This window comes from Coenobita brevimanus, chromosome 53, assembly GCF_032717465.1.
Source record: "Coenobita brevimanus isolate Jiangsu-jjx chromosome 53, ASM3271746v2, whole genome shotgun sequence".
Classification (NCBI taxonomy): Eukaryota; Metazoa; Arthropoda; class Malacostraca; order Decapoda; family Coenobitidae; genus Coenobita; species Coenobita brevimanus.
This window is the reverse complement of record NC_137006.1, coordinates 9,718,893-9,741,369: the sequence shown is the minus strand read 5'-3', so window position 1 is coordinate 9,741,369 and position 22,477 is coordinate 9,718,893. Positions and strand designations below refer to the sequence as shown.

The following is a 22,477-nucleotide window of genomic DNA, read 5'->3' as shown; positions in this document are numbered from 1 at the left end:
TATATTACATATACATTATTTGCTATAGTATAACGTAACATAATCATCAAAGGAAATCGGTCAAGCTAAGCTTCACAGACGTTGCACCTACACGTATTTGTTAACTTGAAGTTATAATCTTTCTTACTAGAAGAAGCCTTATAATCACATAATATGTAACACATAATGCATTTTCAATACATTTAGTGTTTGTTTTTGTATGGTGTTTAAGGTTCTCTTCCCAAACCGTAATCCTATATAAATATGCAACATGCAATGACCTTATATTTATAATATAATACAACCAAAGGTTAAAGGGAAAGAGGATATACAGCAAGGCGTGGTCGCCACTTATTCACACACGTATATTAAATACCACACTCGCATTACATATTCACTACACTTCGCCCTCCCCCATCACAAATTGTCACACACCCACACCCGCACCCACACATATGCTGTAAAACTTCACACACACACACACACACACACACACACACACACACACACACACACACACACACACACACACACACACACACACACTGTATAATGACAGTCTGTGGCTTGCACGGAATCCTGCGTTGTAATATGTTGATCCAAATGAAGATAAGGATATAGAACTGCTAATAATACTAGCATATTCATTAACAGTGCACACTGTCAGACTGGTAATAAAGACAAACTAACCAAGACTGACAGGTGCGTGAGAGCTGCAACGCTCCCACTATATGTTCCATGATATATTTTGATGGTTTAACATGGGCTGGTTATATTTTCAATATGATATTATTGTTCATCAGTATGTTGGTTAATGCCATAACTGGAGGAACAAGAACCTCTACAATGACACTAGAACGCATCAGCGATACAGTATAGGGCATAAGCGGCCTCTTCCCCTGTAACTGGTATCCAACACATGATTATCTTTTTCATTCATTCATTGCCAGACGCCATGTATCCCACACGGGGTGGCCAAGGGCTTAGAGTTAATTGTTTTACAGGGAGGGGCACTAATCCTCCACCAACCCCACTTTACACGTAGGGATGCCAACAGCATCTGGTGTTCCCAGGCGGTCACCCATCCAAGTACTAACCAGACCCAACGTTGCTTAACTTCGCTGATCGGACGGGAAGCGGTGTACTCAACGTGGTATGGCCGTTGGCATTATCTTTTTCATTAACTGGGTGTCGAAACCGCATGACTATTACTAATCTATTCTATTGCCAGACGCCTCAATCCCGTTTGGGGTGGCCACAAACAAATCGCCTCCAAGTCACCCTGTCCCCCGCCATTTCACTGCCCTGCTCCCAACTCACACCCCCCTCTCTCATATACCTCTTCACCCCATCCCTCCATCTCATCCTCGGCCTCCCCCTCCCTCTTCCCCCCTCCACCTCACTCACATACACTCTCTTCGTCAGTCTTTCACCCTCCATCCTCTCCACATGGCCAAACCACCTCAGTGTGCTCCTCATAACGCTTCCTATCACATCCACATCCACACCACAACGCTCCTTTATATCCTCATTCGTCAGCCTGTCTCTCCACGTGACTCCACAGGCTCCTCTTAAATAACTCATTTCCACTGCTCTTACTCTTGACTTGTGTCCTTCTAACAATGTCCAAGCTTCACTTCCGTGCGTTAGAGTTGGTATCACAGTACTGTCATGTAGTAACTTTTTCACTTCCATGCTCACTTCCCTGTTTCTTATCACTGCTTTCAAGGAACCAGCAACCTTTCTTCCCTGCTGTACCCTTTCAAGCACTTCACCCTCCAAACCTCCATCCTTACTCATCACACTACCCAAATACTTAAACGTACTCACATTTTCCAATTCCTTACCATCCAACCTCGCTGTACATTCACTAACTTCACCTCTCTCAAAGACTATTACTAATACTTTATGTAAATAAGTAGTGTAGGTTGGATAACGTAGTCCGTACTGTGAGCTGGTTACGTAGTACTACTGCACTTGTATTTTGACCAAGAATTAAATTTGGGTTAAACATATACAGTATATGGAACGCCATTAGCACAAGTTGATCATGTGTGTGTGTCTACTAATACGTAGCCGAGGAGTTGAGAGAGTCGAGGTGATAGGACAGGCGTAATGTCCGTTAACGAGGAAAGGGGTATTCTTATTGGTATAATTTATCGTGGGTAATTGATTGTCTATAGAAAATGAATAATAACTGCAAAGGTTTCTTATTATCAAAGATGCAAGAGATCACTGACATCCTATGAATTAACCTGTAATGGCTAAGAATATAGAGTAAACGACGAGACCCCACCACCCTCTTCCTTTCACTTACAAGACAAGATGAAGAAGATTATTATATATAACTCAGATTCTATAATTTGTATAGTGCACAGCTCACTATCCCATACATTCACATAATATTTACAATATCATATCATAATATTATAAGCATATAATATGAGTCAGAGGATGAAGCCTGGCGAGTCAAGATATACTCGGGCATGTACACACGAACACACACAGATGGCTGTTGCCACATCAGCCATATCTCGGGACTAGGTGGTCCAGGCGGAAATCTTGGCAACTGTACCTAAAATCATGTGAAAAATTTGAGAATTGTGGAAATGATGGACCTTGCAATTGCAAAATGTATGGATACGTAATTGGGATTCACCATGACAAAACGCTGCAACGTATCCATATGTTATCGAGACACCTCGGGTCAAGGCTGCCTTTATTTTCTGCATGTTGATTTCCGCACATCTTCTCGGTGTTTCTTATTAATCAGCTTTGTTTATCCTACTGCGTCTATTCTAGTTCAGGTATATAAACTATTACCTCCATGTTTCTACATGTCTATATTGCTTTGTATCGTTTGAGAACTTACAGTTCTTTTGCTTGACTGTGTTCCTCACATTCCAAGTGCTGCTTTCTTCAGTATCTTGGCAAAGTTTTCGTTTAGTCTGTCAGTGTCGAGGCTTTTATTTTTCATTATTAAAAGGACTGAATACTTGTAATGGATGCAAGTTAGAGAAGTTAGGAAACATTGTTCATACAAGGTTGCTTCCCCTTTTCTTTTATAAATTTTCAATAAACATTTTTTTAAAATTGATTTTCATTTCACAATTTCATAAATTAATTTTCAATTCACATTTCCTCAAATTAATTTTCAATTCACATTTAATCGTTGTGTGATTGTTAACAACATGTACTGTACTGATGAGTGTTACATTTTCCACAATATCACGTCGGTTTGTAATTACGAAATCACACATTCATTATGCTATCTGAAGATATTCAAGTCCATTTTCCACACGTTCTCATCTCAGGCAATGTTTTCTTGATTTTCAGTGACCGAGTTCTGCAAATTTTGTCAGATCATATTTATTTATCTGTATATGACTGTCTATCTGTTCATCAGCCAATCAATGTCTTCATTCTTGTGACTTCTGTAACGGTCTGATTCTGTGTGTGAGTATATGCAGTACATAGAGAGAGAGAGAGAGAGAGAGAGAGAGAGAGAGGGGTGGGCATCCGGTACACAAGAAGTACCGTCGGTACCGGTACCGGTACTTGCCTAAAATTGTGGTGTCACTACCGGTACCTGTACAAAAAAAAAGAGAAGTACCGAGTACCGACTCGGTACTCGGTACATGAGTATGAATCAAGTAAACTTGCTCAGTATTGATTTTTTTTTTTTTTACCACACCGATGACCCAGAGACCAGTCTTGTCAACAGAGCCGTACCTGAGGAGAGATGAAAAATGCTGTCAGACAATTGTCACAGTCACATTAACTATGGGGTGATTAAAGCATGTTTTGCGACCCTTCAGTCCTTTACTTTTAATACATAGATCGCTAAACTTTAACCGGCCACTGTAATTCACATTCTTGTACACCTAGTTTCATGTTTATCAAAATAAACACAATTTTATGACTACATCGTGTCATTACATGCACAATAATCTGATTAATAATTACACAGTGCGCTGCAATTATCTTTTCCAGTGTTGCCCTTGAGGAAAATGAGCACTTCAAAATGATAGTCACTGAGTCCCGCCCATATTGGTTTGAGCACGTCCATCCCCAATGAAAACAGACGTTCCACAGCAACACTGGATGGTACTGGCGTGGTATAAGTTACAAATAAGTCTCTGAAAACCTTGCAAGGAAAGCAGTCCTTGTTGGTTTTATGTTTCTGGGGTTTCTCTAAATATTCCATTACTAACTTTGTCCCAGTCTCCCTTTTCTTCCTTTCTTTTACATAGAGGGGTTCGAAAAACTCTTCCTTGACATCCTGCTTGTCATTATCATCAGTGGTGCTGCTCTCTGCGTCCTCTAGCTTGCTCTCCAGTAGTGACACCATCTTCTCCACCCTCCTCCTCATTTTCTCTATGTCGTAGGAGGCAGATTCTCTAACCACGCCAGCCACGATAACTTGAATTGGGGATGAAAGGCAGCAGCAAGCAGGCAGTCAATGTCCTCGAAATGATGGCCGAACCTGCCTTCCACAGTCCACACCCCCAGTGACTATGTCCACTAGAGGCTAGCACACCGTCAGATCGGCGCTTTCCTTCACCTCTTAATTTCTTGAGGCACATGGCCAGGATAGGCAGCAGCACTCCCATGTAGACCTTCTCACTTTTTTTTTTTAATCACACGATGAGTAAACATAGGTAAATAATATGCACCGTTACCGAGTACCGACAAAATATACTTAAAAATGTACCGTCGGTACCAATTTCGGTACATGACGAAAAAAAAAAAAATAATAATGTGACTACTGCTACAGGTACTCGAATTGTAACACGGTAATGTAACTCGGTATTTTTGTACCTCGGTACCGCCTACCTACCTATATATATATATATATATATATATATATATATATATATATATATATATATATATATATATATATATATATATATATATATATATATATATATACACACACACAGAATCAGACCGTTACAGAAGAAACAAAAATAAACATTGATTGGCTGATGAACAGATGGACACTCACATGCATATAAACAAATATGATCTGACAAACAGGTAAATCGATGTATACAGAAACCCAGACAAACAGACCGACGGACAAAAAGAAAGATAGAGCAACAGACAGATAAAAAAACGACAGATTTTCAGTGCAGACAGACTGATACATAAACGCACAAGTAATCAGACAGACATTGACACATGTAAATTTGATAGACAGATGAGGAGACAGATAAAAAAAATAGATAGATGTACAGACTGGTAGATCGATAGAGGGAATGAGTTAAAACGATACCTACTGTGATAGAAACAGACAGACAGAAAGATATATAGACAGACACACAGACTGACAAACAGACCAATACTATGTACTGTACCTAGTTCAGTGAGGCTGTTCCATTGTGTTAAGTGGTTTGGCTACTCGACAAGTATAACCGCATCAAGGCAAAGGCAGAGAGAGAGAGAGAGAGAGAGAGAGAGAGAGAGGAAATGAAAGGGAAGGAAGGAGGAAAACTCATAGAAAGGCAGAAGGATGAGAGAAAGGAAGGTAAAAGAAAAGGTACATACAAAAAATATATACAAAAATACTGTTAAAAACAAAGAAATAAGAAAAAAAAATGGTAGGAGAACAAAAAGGATAAATAAACCGTGGAAAAAATCAAATGAAGGATAGACGGTTGCACTGAAAAGTGGCTAGATGGATGGATGGATGAATCGATGGATGAATGTATAAACAGAAGGATGGATGGATGGATGAATAAAAAGATGAATGAATAGATGGATTGATGGATGGATGGATAAATAGATGGATGGAGGGATGGGTGGAAAAAAGAAAGAAAGATGAATGGAGTGACAAAATGAATGAATAAAGGAAAGAATTAGTGAAAAATGAATGCAAGAAGAAAACAGAGCACTAAGAACGAGAGAAAATTATAAAAAAAATCTAAAACGTTTTAATGAGAGAGAGAGAGAGAGAGAGAGAGAGAGAGAGAGAGAGAGAGAGAAATGTGGTATAAACTTGACGCACTGGGCTTAAAGTATTAAAGTATTAAGTGCGTCAGAGGAGTAGAGACCCTATTACCTGAAAAAAATGAGTGCGAGTTTGGAGGAAGAAGAAGAATGACGCAGTTCCTGACTCCACGTGGCCACATGAAAAAGTTAACAAAGGATAAAAATAAAAAATGGAAAAGGAAATTAAGTTAAAGAATGAGACAAACATTATTTAGAAAATGGAAAAGTAAAACAAAACAAAAAAATAATGGAAAGGTAAGAAAAAAAAGAACAACAAAAACAGTCAGAAGAAAGTTTTCATACATATGAAATATAATTTTATGCTCCTCTCACTATTTCGATTTTTTTTTTCGGTTACTATTAGTGCGCTTAACTGAGTGTATGATACACGTTTCGTAATGACGGAGTCAGATACAGTCCTTCATATCCTTTGTATTTTGTTTTTGCTACCCCCAGACGATTTTATTCGGCTTAGAAAATCCACTGTTAATGCAACTTTATAAAAGGCTACATTTAACCCCTCCAGGTTACGGTGTATCACCTAAGTTGTATAAAATCGTCTGGATGTAGCAAGAATATAAAGCAAAAACTTCATCAACTGAAATAGATTAATTACTGTATGTCTGGTTTAATGAAAAATTGTATTTGTTTCTTATGTTTAAAATTTTAAATCCTTTGTACTGAAGTGGAACAGTTGCCGTGATGGCATCCATAAAATCTGGCGGGTCCACTGTTTGACAATACAAATGTCCTTTGACTACTTTCCCCTATCGCGATAGGAGGATCATGATCTATAAAAGGGCAACTTAATCCTGCAGTCTGCCTGATTCACTCTTTCGATGACCTTAGGGCTACGGAAACAGAAATGAAGAAAAAAGGTCACCTTTGTTAGCCACACCCATCTCAGCAATGTTGTAAGGGGAAAGAAATAATCATTTGCAGAAGAGGGGTGAACCCTGGAGGTATCACCCAGTCTAAACTCTGGCTAGGGTGGAGGTCTAACTCTGTATGATTTCGTGTTCCTAAGTAATATAAAATGGCTCTCTCCCCCCTGAAGGTCACCTCCCTCACGAGGGGTGGCCCTCGCGGATCCCACTCTATCTAAAAGGTTGCCGAGGTGATCATCTACCACTGTTATTGCTCAAGGTTAAAAAAAAAAAATACATGGACTGTGTACAACAGCTTCGATCGAGACACCCACAAGCCATCTCCCATGGGAAGTGGCCCTTGAGATTTCCACCTTGCCTAAAACAAAGGATTAACTGTAAGTCTACCACTGTGCAATATTTCTTGTTTCTATATTTTTAAAATTAAATAGTCACTCACAATGGCTTTATTCGGGATCACCTGCAGCTGCCACCCTTGTATAAATTGCCCTCAAGGGTATCACTCTGCCTTGAATTCATGGAAAGTCAACCAATTAGCAAAATTTGATTTTCCTAGGTTAAACATTATGATCATGCTTAATTGGTCTGGACGGGTCACCCAAGTGCAACCCCCTCCTGAAAAAGGGCCTCGAAAGTCCAGCCCTACAAGTAACCAGGGCTGAGTGTACTGTAGGTCTACCAATCAACAAAGTTTCATGTTCCTGAGTAGAATATTTTGGCCCTGCATAATGACTTTGAGTGGGACCCCAGTGCTCTGTCCTATGTGTAGGAACTGCTCTTGAGGATTGCATCTTGCCTAAAACGTGGGTAGGGTAAACCTTTACCAATGTGCGAAATTTCGTGTCCCTAGGTAAAAACTGCTGCAAATTCCATTCATGCTCGTCAGCAGAGAAGTGCAGGTGTGGCCTTATTTTTCACCAATATCCGTGGTCTCAGCACCAAACTAAATCCAGTTCATTTTTTTCCCACAGTCCATATCCCCTCTCCCTGTTCCTCACGGAACCGCAAATCTCTTCCTCAACTGAAATATCCCCATTTTGTCTTGCTGGTTACCATCTCCTCACAAATTTCCGTAACAAGAGTGGCACCTGTTGTTACATCAAATCTGAATATGCAATCGAAACAGTTTTAAACTTCACGTCAAATAATTTTGATTACTCGCTGTATAAACTAAATTATATAAATATTACCAAATATATCTGTGTAGTCTAATGCTCCCCAGTGCTTCTTTAGAACCCAGTGTATTTGACTCCATTTCCACGCAGGTGACTAACCTTAACCTTGCCCTTAGCACCAAAATTACCATTTTTGGTGATTTTAACATACATAATGTTGAATGGTTATTGCATTCTGCCAGGAATGACGATGCTGATCTAGAGAGCGGGATGTTTGCAGAATCGTTTAATCTCAAGCAGTTGGTAAAGCAACCAACCAGAATACCAGATAATCCTGACCATAATGCCCATCTCTTGGATCTGTTCCTGACAAATAATCCAGATCAATACAGGATATAAGTACTGTCACCACTTAGATCCTCTGACCACAATCTCGTCAAAGCCTCATTAGTTAGCCCCCCAAACCACCCCTTTCTGAAGCTGTCAGGGTGACCCAGTGGCATTTTGACAGGGCAAACTGAGATGGATTTAGAAATAATCTTTGTGACATTTCATGGCAGTCTATCTTCTCTAGTGAAGTCAGTTCTACCCAGTCCCACATTAATGACTTAATACTAGCTGGTATGGATTTATTCATACCAAGTCAACAGTTCACTAAAAGATCGAACTCTTCAAAATGGTTTGGTAGCAACTGTGCTAGAGCTACGGCCCAAAAGTCATTAGCATACGAGTATAACTCTCACTTAAAATGAAAAAAAAAAAAAAAAAATTTGAATCACTCTGTCAATTAAACTTTGCTAGAAACCATGCAAAAGCTGTAATAAATCTCGCTAAATCAAACTTTCTTAAAAATCAAGCATCAAAACTGCTTAACAACCCCAGTGACAACAGAATATCCTGGTCAACTCTCATGTCTTTCAATAATAACTTTAGCAAGTCATCATCCATTCTCCCACTAAAATCTTCAGATGGCAACATTACAAATGACCCACGTGGGAAAGTGAATATCTTTGCCAGTACATTTGCCAGAAACTCTACCATTGAGGAAGTCAGCCAGAACGTCCCAGTACTAGAACTTGACTCTCCCGAGATTCTTCCACTCAAAATACAGACTATATACATAAAATCCATCCTAGACAATTTATCCGCCAACAAAGCTCCAGCCCAGATGGAATTCCTCCAACTGTTTTGAAAATACATTCCTCAGAAATTGCCTCTGTTCTAGCTAAATTATTCAGACTATGAATATGTACTGTACTTCTTCATTCCCTAATTGTTGGAAAGAAACCAATATCCTCCCAATTCCAAGGAAAGGAAGTTCCTCTGACCCCTCTGATTACGGACCAATAGCTATCACATCTTCTCCTGGTAAAGTATTTGAAATTTTATTCAGTAAGCATATAGTTAAACATCTTGAATCCAACAACTTAATCAGTGATAGACAATGTGGTTTTTGCCATGAAAGATCCATCATTGACATACTCAGTTTCCTAACTCATCCATCAGTCAACTGACCAACATCAATCCATCAATCGACCAACATGGAGAAACTCATGCAGTAGCCCTTGATATTTCTAAAACTTTCGACAGAGTGTGGCATCATTCCCTGCTGTCCACACTCCCTTGGTATGGACTAACATCTTTTGTTCCCCTGTTTTCCTCATATCTCAGCGACAGTAAAATAAGGGTAAAAGTAGATGATGTATATTCTATTTTCTAGTCAGTTAATGCAGGTGTGCCACAGGGATCAGTTCTGACGCCAACCCTGTTCATGGTTCATATTAATGATCTCTTATCTGTCACCCACAAGCCCATCCATTCATATGCAGATGACTCAACACTTCCATTTCATTCACACTCAAACCCCATTTTACAGTGTCTAATATTTCTAACTCTCAACTCAGTACAGCCATCAGTGAATGGGGACAAAACAACCTTGTCTCATTTAATGCTAGAAAACCATATATATATATATATATATATATATATATATATATATATATATATATATATATATATATATATATATATATATATATATATATATATATATATATAATTTACTAATAGACGGATATTGCCAGATTCGTATATTACCTTCATTGCTACTAATATTCCCATCTCCAAAAATATTGAAATTCTCGGTGTCTCTCTTAACAAAGCCCTCAGCTGGACCTCCCATGTCAAATCACTTGCTAAAACTACCTCAAAGAAACTTGGATTATTGTACAGAGTCTGTAACTTCTTCACTAACGAGCAGTTAGCCATAATTCATAAGAGTCATGTGTGCTCCCAGCTTGAATATTGCTTACCCTTGTGGAATGGATGTGGAGAGGTTTCACTAAAACAATTAGACAAAACTCAGAGCACAGCTGTTAGAATTATTAACAACCCTTCTATTATAAATAAATTACCACCTCTACAAGTAAGAAGGAATGTTGCCTCCCTTGCATTATTTTACAAATATATTTATGGCAAATGCTCAGACGAAGTTGCATCTATTGTGCCACATGTCCATGCCTTCCCTCGTGCTACACAGGCATCGGTAGTGCTCATAACTGGTATGTCTCACAGCCATACTGCAGAACTTCTGCCTATCAGAATTCTTTTATTCTCCGAACTGCATCTCTCTGGAACTCGCTTCCCCGGAGTTGTTTCCCCCCAAACTTCAACCTACAGCTGTTCAAGTCCAAATGTTACAGATATTTTATGAATAGATGATGCCAGTAATCTGGTGTATGGATTTTTTTTATTCATTTGTTCTTCCTTCCTCTGTTCTGTTATTAAAAAAAAAAAGAAGAGCTATGGCTGTGCTTAACAACTTTGACCAGGACATTTTTTTTCTCTTTGAGCACTTAGTCATCCAGTCATACTGGCAACTACAAAGCGAGTTCAGCAAGAATAATTTGAGAACGTCGTGCCTTCACTTGGGAATAGATGAGACAGTTCAACTAATCGAACCAAAAAACGAATAGAAAAGCAGTGTTTTAACATGAGACCAATATATACCTATTTTACTTAGTCCTAACATAACGTTTACCTACCAGAGCACCTTATGTTAATTCAGGGGATGACGATGGTGTGACGTTGCCGAGACCTGTCTTGAGGCACTCGGTCAGACGTGCCAACGTGGCTGGGCGACCAAGTATACCAAGAAAAAAAAATATGGCCGGGACCCCTGCATACCACCACGTCCACTAGATGGAGGAGGTCGTCGGGGGTCCCATCTTATCTGAAACTGTCTCGGAAGGAAGTCAACCACTATGCAAATTTCATTAAGCTGATGTCCTCCCCCTGTAAGGCCTGGACCCCGTTAGTTTAAGAGGGAATTGTAACTTGCTGGGTGCGTTAGTGACACAGGTTGGGACAAACATTATATTTGGCCGCCCCTGTGGGAGATGAAGAAAGAAAAAATTCAGATCAAGTGACGAATGTTGAACAAAATGGAAGTAACAATCAAAGTCCGTTCATTTTGAGATCCATGGACAAATTAACTGGATAAAAACAGAACTAATGACGGAATGACAAGAAAAAAATGAAATTAAAGGGGTTGCTTTAATGGAAATCTGACTGCAATAAATAAATAATTAAATCATACCTTCAACGTAGATGTCAAACGAAAAGTAAACTATCAAGTTGTCTGTCTATCAATCATTCCTTTTTTACGCCATGAGGAGCGTAGAGAGTCTTGGCTAGGCTACTTAATCAGGACATTTGAGTGATATTATGTGAGGCATAAACTCCAAACATCATTCTAATGTAAATCCTAATTTGTCATACAAGGTTGCAGTGCCTTACCCCACTAAATCGCCTGGCGTCATGAAAATAATACAGCCAGGGAAAAAGGGCACAGTACACCTACAAGATCTTTTGAAACCTGACTGAAGCAAAGAGTAAAGTATGTAAAAAGAAAATACAATAAAAACAATAGAAATGGAATAAAGAGCACAGATATTTACTAGTTCGTTATGAAGGACAAAGAAAATAAATGTAGAATGTCAGGGGAACCTGACTGCAAGATATCACTAAACAAATCACCTTTAGAGGGACCAAAGGTAATAAACAACAATTTCAAATAAGAGAAAAAAATGAAAAAATGCAAAAAGTGAAAAATAAACAATGTAAAGCAACTCAAAGGAGATGTGCAGAATATTACATTAACCAACTGTCCTTATACAAGGATAAAGGAACCTTCATAATAAGAGAAGAATAATGAAGAATAAGAAAATGAAAGGAACGAAAAAGATATCACAAACAAGCATGCAGGAAAAAAACATAGGGTGAATTTAATGGTGCAACTTGATAGCAGAATAAAAGGACAACACACAAACACATACTAAAAATAAGAAATAAATAAACAGGTAGAGGTATAAAACAGAGGAAAAAGAAGACCTCAAAACACATACACACACACACACACACACACACACACACACACACACGGGAAATAATCTACTTTCGTCATGAGTGAGACTATGCAAAGAAATGTAGGAAAAACCACGCTATAGAGAACACCGTATTGGCAGCAGTGTTATCAGCTTCGTCAGTGGCAGGCACGAAGTTGGTCTTTGTCTCACTGCATGTGTATATGTATGCATGTTTGGAAGTACTCGGATATTTTTTGCTGAAGAAACATGTCATTCTATATATATATATATATATATATATATATATATATATATATATATATATATATATATATATATATATATATATATATATATATATATATATATACGTGTACAGTATATTAATTTATTTATAATCTGTGTGTGTATGTGTGTGTGTGTGTGTACACTACACCAGTAAGAGTGCACTCATGCCTGAAGAGGCATGTAGCATAAGAAGGAGAGAGAGAGAGAGAGAGAGAGAGAGAGAGAGAGAGAGAGAGTTAAGATAAAAAATCATAAACAACTAATTAATAATTTATTTGAAATAAGAATGTAAATATATAACGAAAATGTCAAAGCATCTGATTTACATTTTGCACGTAGAGATTATATGAAGGTGTGCACATGGGATGCGCATATGATGCGAGGAATGCAGACGGTGGAAGGATACTTGACTTGGGGAAGCATGGTTGTGGCAACTCGATTTGTAGGAAAATAGGGTAAAATGATTCCATCTGAATTTTGAGCTAACCTTAGTCAGATCGACTACTTCCTGGTCAGGAGAAAGAACAGGAGGTTGGTAAAGGATGTGAAATTTACAGGGGGTGAATGTTGTGTATAGCAACACAATTTACAGATATATGATATCAGTCATTTCCTGTGGCACCCCTCGGGATGCATAGGGCCTCGATGAACTCTTTCCACCAATATTTGTCTCTTGCCATCTGCTTCAGGTCCCACCAACACTCCTCTCCTGGTTCTCTTTTCGTTGTCCTCAACCAGGTTTCCCTCGGCCTAACTCTGTCTCTTCTTCCTCTAGCAGTCCACTGTGGCACATCCTGGATTAATCTGCCTTCTTCTCTATATATATGCCCCAGCCATTTCCAGCGAGCCAGTCTAATGTATTCATCAACTTGTTCCACTATCGTAATACCCCTTACTCTTGCATTTGTAACTCTGTCTTGCCACTTTACCCCAAGAATCCTTCTCAGTATTTTATTGTCAAATCCTAATATTTTCTGATCAGTTGCATTTGTACTGTACCATGGCTCTTGCCCATAAATTAAGATTGGTCTACCCATGGACTAGTAAATTTTTACTTTAGTATGTATCGAAAGCATATTATTATTCCAAACAGATTTTAACATTTCAACAGCTCGCCAAACCTGTCTAATCCTCTCCTCAGTATCATTGTTTAATGATTCATTAGATGATACAGTCGTTCCCAGATACTTAGAAGTTTCTACATTCCTCACCACATTATTCCCAATTACACAATCGATTTGGTTCTAGATGTCCGTAATAATAACTTCAGTCTTTGCACAATTCATTACCAATCCCACTTTTTCTCCTTCCTCCACCAGACAATCAAGCACCCTTTGCATCTCGTAAATACTTTCGCAAATGAATACAATATCATTAGCATAGTCCAAATCCATCAGCCTCTTATTTTCTTTCCAGTTAATTCCTGCTCCTGTTCACCTTACAAGCTTTCTCATAACATAATCCATAACCAAAACAAACAGGCAAGGCGAAAGAACTCCTCCTTGAATCACTCCTGACCTAACTTCACTTGGATCACTCAAAGAACCACCCACCATTACCTCACAAAAAGTACCTTTATGCGGACTTCTAATTATTATTCCAAACAGATTTCAACATTCCAACAACTCGCCAAGCCTGTCTAATCCTCTCCTCAGTTTCATTGTTTAATGATTCATTAGATGATACAATCGTTCCCAGATATTTAGAATTTTCTTCATTCCTCACCACATTATTCCCAATTCCACAATCGATTTGGTTCTCCACGTTCATAATACTAATTTCAGTCTTTGCACAGTTTATTACCAATCCCACTTTTTCTCCTTCCTCCACCAGACAATCAAGCACCCTCTGCATCTCGTAAATAGTTCTGCAAATCAGTACAATATCATCAGCATAGTCCAAATCCAACAGCCTCTTATTTTCTTTCCAGTTAATTCCTGCACCTGTTCTCCTTACAACCATTCTCATAACATAATCCATAACCAAAACAAACAGGCAAGGCGAAAGAACTCCTCCTTGAATCACTCCTGACCTAACTTCAAATGGATCACTCAAAGAACCACCCACCATTACCTTACAAAAAGTACCTTTATGCGGACTTCTAATAATATATACAAACTTGTCTGGTATACCATAGAATCTCAATTTTCAACATAGCTCCACGTGAAACACTATTAAACGCCTTTTCAAAATCTACAAAACACATACTAAATGTCATTTTCATCTCATTAGCTTGTTGCATTAGATGCTTAACAATAAAAATCTGATCATTACAACCTCGAACCTGTCTAAATCCAGCTAGTTCTTCTCTTAAAATTGTATCATTTACTGGCTCTATTCTGTTCAACAAGATTTTGGAAAAGACTTTTGCAACTACAGGTGTCAAAGTTATCCCCCTCCAATTTCCACAAACATTTACATTTCCCTTTTTTGGTATTTTTATAATCACTCCTTTTCCACTCTTTTGGAATTCCACCCTTATCCCAAGCCATATTAAAAAGTTTCAAAACAGTATTCATCAACTCATCATTTTCCACCTTAAGCATTTCAGGAAATATTCCATCCTCTCCTGGGGCCTTAAAATGCTTTAATTCCTTTATTCATTTTGCTACCTCTTCCAAGGTTATTTCCCCTGTTTCTATCTGTAAATCTCTCTCGGCTGGCAAAATGTCCTCTTCAGCTGGGATTGGTCTATTAAGAACAGATTCGAAATGCTCTTTCCACCTTCCTTTTAAATCCAAATCTTTAGTCAACAAGTTACCATTTCTATCTTGTACAGGTATTTCCTACCTTCCCTTCTAAGTCCCAGTTAACTCCTTTATGGCCTGATACGTTTCTCTTGTGCTCTGACCGTCATATTTACTTAACCCCTTAACCGCGGGGCGTCACTTTCGTGACTCTTGGGAGCAAGGGATCATACCGCGGGGCGTCGCTTTTGTGATTCTGTGTTATTTTGAATTCACCCGGGCTTCCAAGTGGGGGCTTGTATCATCTATCAGTACTGCCAATGTCCAACACTAGTCAGCACTCCTAATCTCATCTGTACTCCCATCCATTTGTTGACAATTTAGCCATTTCTCCCCGTTCTTGACTCCCCTCCCTACCCCCCCTCCATTACCCTATCCTCTCGCCTGCCCGGCCGTGCTACACTAAGTAAATCTTCCCTGGAATTTTTCACTGATTTCATCCATTGAAATAAGCCCTATGTCCTATTCTTATACCAAATAATATATACAAGAAAGAAATAAGGTAAGTGAGAGTGCCATACACCTGGAATTGGCTAATTATCACCTGACAACACCTCACGTGCATTCGTTCGCTAATTTTCGCTGTTTTTTTCCCCTTGAAATATGCCGTATAATCTATTTTCGTAATAAATATACATGTAAGGAGGGAAGGGAGAAGCCTAAGTGATATTTACATTCACCTGGAACTACCTAATTTATAATGTATTGTCTAGATTTCCTGCCAATCATTTCAGTGCTAGACATAGCTGTTTCAAGAGCTAACATTGGTAGCACTGAATATCCCCTAAGTAGGCCTCTACCCCGGCCCTCCGTTATCAGTTTACTCTCATCTTCCGAAGTGGGGGTACGTATGTTTCTTCTTGCTGACTTCGGGACTATTTCACCCCCATGCAAAGGGCCCTGTGACCTTTACCCCCTACTAAACCTCGTGTGGAAAGAGGTAAAGGGCTGACAATTGATAAAAGAGTGACTACGATCTTTCTATTGAGTAAAACAGTGCAAGTGGAATTGTAAATAATGTGTAAATAATGTGTAAACAGCAAGTGAAAGTAATGAACGTAAATATACGTGAACAATGGAAAATAGTTTTATAAGTTACTTCAAGTGACAGTGCATAACACAGTGTAAATAAAATAGAAATGTAAATAACGTAAATAAAATAGAGAACGTAAATAGAAATGTAAATGAGTAGTATTATAAGAATACGAGTATATACCCTAGGAGTAATGAAAGTGAAAGTTTCACTCTAGCATGTCTGAATGCTATGAGTTATGAGAGTGAAGATGAAAGTGACATTCACTCTCAATGCTAGTATACAGGATGAGAAAGTGAATGCTACGTATTTTACTGAAAGAAATTGAATCCCTACAGTGACAATAAACTAATACTACTGAAGGAAACTTATGGATAAAGACTGTAGATATATATAAGTGTTATATAGTAATAGAAATATAAAGTGTGAGGGGTTTTATGAATAATAAATGACAGAGTACCAAGAGCGAACTAGTGCCAGTGCGACGGTCAGACGCGCTCGTAATTTTCATTGCTTTCACAGTGGTTTTTTTGGGGGAGTATGGATCCCAAACTACTTGAAAATCATAGAGTAGTGTTTATAGTGTTAATATCTGGCTGTGGTAATCATATTACGGGTTGTCGGGAAGTGTAAAGTGGAGACTTCGTTACCCAAATTCAGAGGTCTCCACAAGTCCTACGGTAACTGACGAAGGCTCAACAAACATTCCAGGAGAAAGCTGAAGGTATGTGCCATAAGCATATGTAATTTTAATATTCTAGGACTAATAACTGATTTTTGGCAAATATTTTTTGAGAGTCTGTCGGAGCCCGAATAACCCCGTGGCACACGCAAAACATCGGTAAACATGCCCGCGTTGTAGGGGTTAACTTAATTTCTGTCTCTGTTGCCTTTTCATCATATAGCCCCCTCTTATCACGTCTAACGAGTCTTTTCACTTCAGAATGTAAACTCCAGTACTTTGCTCTAAGTACTTCAACTACCTGGCCATCAACATGCTGTTCTTCACTTCTTAACTTCGCCTCTTTCCTTTTCTGAAATGTATTCCATGTTTCATCTAACATCCACATTTTCCTTCTCGGTCTTCCCTTTTTCTGAATGGTAACCTTAGCACTCTCATGCAAAACCGCTTTTACCTCTCTCCACATTTGATCGATATCATTGTCTTTGAGTCCATCAAAGTCTGCTGGACTAGAAACCTGTTCCTACATTCCCACCGAAATTTTTCCTTCGTGTTCTCATCATTTCTCAGCTCATCAAAATCATACTTATTATCTCCTGTACAATTATCATTAACGTTTCTCTTAAGTTTTATTTTAATCTATATCAGCCTCCCTCCTTACCCAAACATCTTGCAAATAACTCCTATGCCTTCTGCTAATTGCAGTGTGGTCAATCTGGTTACAATATTTACCACATAGTGAAATCCAAGTAGTTTTATGTATCTTTCTATGCTCAAAGATAGTTCCACCAATCATTTGGTCATTTGCCAAACAAAAGTTTCCAAATCGCACCCCATTTTCGTTTCTTATATCAACACCCTCCTTACCCATACCATCTTCGAAGCCATCCCTACTACTGCCAACAATCGCATTAAAATCATCAATGCAAACTAACACATCATGTCTTGACACTCCATTCACTACATCCTGCAGCTTCTCATAAAAGTCATCCTTCATTTCATCAACAGCCTCATCTGTCGGTGCATACTCTACCACCATATTGATATTATCATGGTCAGATTTGAATCGAGCATAAAACAAGCGCTCATTAATTGGCTCAAACTCACATAGTGCCTTGCAAGCATCTCTTCTCAACAGTAAGCCTACCCCTTGGTAATGATTTCCATCACTCCTACCAGAAACCAACAAACTAATACCATCTTCCAGATTCATTTTATCAACTCGTTTCTATAAGAGCACAAATAACTATATGTATTCCTTGAACACTGAAAAAAGTTCTTCCATTTTACCATCCTGATTGAGAGTTTGAACATTCCATTTTCCTATTCGTAAGGTTCTTTTTGGATGTATAAACTTATTCCTACACCGTGGGATTCTTAGCACCCCCTGCCCAATAAGGGCTGCACGGACCTGAGAGCCATTGCTTCATAACCAGAGTTCATCAAAATTTCTTAGGCAGAAAAATATTTTACCCTGGAGCCAATGCCAGTGACTCGCAGGAACCTGACAGTGGAAAGAGGAAATTAACTAAAATAAAATAAAATGCAGAGGGATAGGACAGACAAAGTACAAGGGAAAAGGGAGACAACAAAAAGAATGTGGATAAAAGTTTCCTTTTTAGTCGCCTCTTACGACAAGCAGGGATTACTGGGGAAGTATTCTATCCCCGCTTCCCCATGGGGATAGTGAAGAAAGAGACCTATGTATCCAGAAGGGAAATGGAAACTGAAAATCAAGCAAGATGAGCGGAGTCGTGGTTGAGCATTGGGTTGTAGACAGAAGTGTAAATGGCCATCTCAGAGCTCTGATGAACAATTTCTTGAGAGTTTCTGATTTGGTGTTTGGATGGCCAAGAGGTCCATCACGATATAAGGTACCGTGGTGGTGGGATGATGGTTTAGAAGCCCTAGTTAAAGGAAAAAGTGGCCTTGGGGAAACAGAAAAGAAGTGGCTAAATAGAAGAATGTTTGGCTGCTGAGCGTTGAGCCTGAAGAAGGTATAGCCTACAGACCAAAGTCAGAATCTCAGTAACTTTTACTGAATATTCTAAATAGTGGAAAAAGAAGTAATGTAGTATTTCAAACGACTAAACAGATGACGACAGAAACCTGGGATATCACAGATAAGTAGTGTGTGAATAATGATGAAGGAAGGGAAGTGGTTGATAATGAGGATATGGAGGATGCTTGAAGAAAGCATTACAACCGAGTGCTGAATGAGGAATCTGTCTGAAGCAGGGAAGGTTTTAATACAGCGGATCCAGTTTTTGGCCCGTGGACCTTGGTTAATGTTGATACCGTGATATGGAAATCGGCAAAATACAGGTTGCAAGGACAGTGGGTATGTCTGGATATGTCTGAGATGACTGGTGAGATGTTGAATACCTCTAAAGATAATAGGAGTGGGCTTATTGATTTAATAATTTCTGTAATATATAAGTGTGTTGTTCCAGACGACCAGATGAACAGCATGTTTGTAAATGTGTATTCGTGGAAGAGTGATCCCCCCCAAAAAAAAAAAATAATAATAATAATAATGATAAGAGACACATCAATCTCTTGGATCAGGTAATGAAGGTAAAGGAGAGAGTTCCGGAAAGTATGATACGGAAAAGAGTAAATACAGATAAGATGCAGTTTGGATTTGTTCAAAATGAAGGGAGAACTGATGCAATATTCATTCTTTTTTTTCTTTAAAATAACAAAACAGAGGAAGGAAAACAAAGGAATTAAAAGTAAACCATACACATGATTACAAGTGTCCTCCATTTATATAAAATCTGTAACAGTTGGACTTAACAGCCGTAGATTGAAGTTTGGTGGGGAAACCACTCTGGGAAATCTAGTTCCAAAGAGATGCAGTTCAGGGAGTAAAAGGATTATGATACGCAGAAATCCTGCAATATGGCATTGTGACACTCCAGTCATGAGCGATACCAGATGCCCGTCCAGCGCGGGGAAAGGCGTGGAGAAGTGTCACAATGGATACAGCTTTGCCTATGCATTTACCGAAAAGTATCTGTAAAATAATACAAGGGAAGCAACATTCCTTCATACCTGTAGGGGAAGATAGTTCATTTGCAATTGTAGGGTCATAGAAGAATGTGATAACCATTCTACATTATGAAGTTTAAAATCACCCGACACGGTAAATTCAGTGATAAGAGAGAGGTTAAGATTAGTCAACTATGTAGATATGGAGTCAAATAGGCTGGGTTCTGAAGAAGCACTGGGGGAGCAATAAACTTCTGAGATATATTTGTATTATTTAGATGATTAAAATTATATAATGAATAATCAAAATTAGCCAAAGTGAAGTTATAAAATTTAATGTAAACTGCAAAATCAGATTTGATTTAACCACAGGTGTTGCCCTTGTTAGGGAAGTTTGTGAGGAGATGATAACCAGGAAAAAAAAATGGGGATGTCAGTAGAGGTATAGATTTTTGGTTTCTGTGAGGAGCAGGGCTAGAGAGGATATGGATTGGAGGAAAAAGTGAATGAAATTCAAACTGGTATTAAGGCCACGGATATTAATGTAATATAAGGTCGAACACGCGCTTCTCCGCTGACGAGCGTGAGCAGTGTTTGCAACAGCCGCTGTCAGCAGTCTCTTGACTACGACCGTAAAGACCCTATGGTACCAGCCCTACCCTGCCAGTGGTGGCAATTCGAGACACCACCGGATTAGCTGATAATAATGCTGCAGCCACTGCTCAGGGGTGGATGGAAATAGAAGGTGAGATATTTAATGTGAATGCAGTGTGCTGTAGACAGTTGGAGGTTGAAGTATTATGAGAGTATGCTGGGCTACTCTCAATTTTAATGATAACATAGAAAATCTTCAGCAAATGGAGATGGTCAGGAACGGGTCCTGAGGGCTGGTGAAATGGGAGCTCCAGCTCTCCCTGTCACCAGCTCTCCATCCACCTCAGCAGTAGGAATAAAATGTTAGAATTCTACTTTATTGACTTGATATGGAGATAGCATATGAAAGAATTCACACGGGGGTGATGAAATGGACAATGAGAAAGCTTGGGAGGGAGAAGTGGTTGGTGTGATTGTTCTCACATCCTGATGAGTGAAGGGAGATTAGACTGGTGATTTTCCATGACTGTTGCTGAGTATCTTCGTTCAGAGCACCTTATTGTTTATTATGATGCTTCAAGCTCTCTCACATGATATAGAGATGGACTCCCATGGAAGATGTATGCTGATGACTTGCTGTTAATCGTGGAGAATAAGAAGGTACTGGAGGAATTATTTAGGAAGTGGAGAAAAAAAACGAGGGTAAAACTAATAGCTAGGACAGGTGGCGGCTCTGTCACAGAGAAGGGAGTGTGCCCTTATGCAGTTTGCCTCAAGTGTGTGAGCAGGTTTCTCTTCTTGTGCAGTGCTTGTGATAAGTAAGTGCATACAGTAGTTATTGGTGCTAGAGGTATGCCGCAAAAGTATGTTCATTTTGTGTGTGTGGTGAGTATGGGAGAGCATGTACAGGCACAGAGACGGAAATATTAAATCTTGCGGGACAATCTATTGAGTGTATCTGGAAAGTTTGGACAGGAGGGAGGGGGAAGCAAACCTAGTCATTCCTGGGGTTCCCGACGAAAATGAAGCCCTCGACGGTGCAGTGACAGTTGATGATAAGCTGAGGAAGGTATGGGCGGCAATGGAGGTGGGCGCCATGTATGGGATGCACCAGAGGTTGGGGAATGGTGCTGGTGACGCATCTGCCCGCCGCTGCCGACCCATATTACTCAGGCTCCAAGATAAGACACTATGCGGCTACATCCTGGATGATGCCTAGAATCTCAAGAATTGTGGTGAACTGTACGAGAATATTTACGTGGAAAGGGATGTACACCCGTCAGTGAGGAATGAGTGGAAACGACTGCAGGATGTAGAGAAGGCAGAAAGGGAGCAACTCGAGAATGCTGGCTCAGTGGTCCACCTAGACACGAGGGAGAGAAAACTCTATAGAGATGGATGCGTTATTGATAGCTGGAGGCCACAACCTTTTTGAGTGAATGAATAGACAATTATATCTTGGAATGTCAATGGAATACATACCAAAATGTTACCATATGTTACAAGTATTAACTTGGTACGATGTTATATGGCTTATCAAAGTGAAAACAGGATTACCAGTACAGGTCACCGGCTATGTATCATATCGTAGTGAAGTGCTCGGATCACCTGACCGGGGGGGCTGTTGTGGTGTGTGTGAGGAACTGCCTTGCCCTCTTAGTACAAGCTGTTGATGTGAGTATTGGTGATCAGGTATGGTTGCAGTTTAAAAATATGCCAAGTTCTGTACTGGGTTTTTGTTATATATCACCTAGTGACTCACCACATTTTTTCAAACGCGTCCTTTGCCACTAT

General features: G+C 39.2%; 1 non-coding gene across 1 annotated transcript; it reads right to left on the bottom strand.

Moving 5' to 3' along the window:
* Positions 1-1,027: 1,027 nt before the first annotated feature.
* On the bottom strand, positions 1,028-1,146 carry LOC145400836 (5S ribosomal RNA). The gene has a single exon (XR_013897486.1). It is a non-coding gene; the product is annotated as a 5S ribosomal RNA (ribosomal RNA).
* Between the last annotated feature and the right edge of the window lie 21,331 nt (positions 1,147-22,477).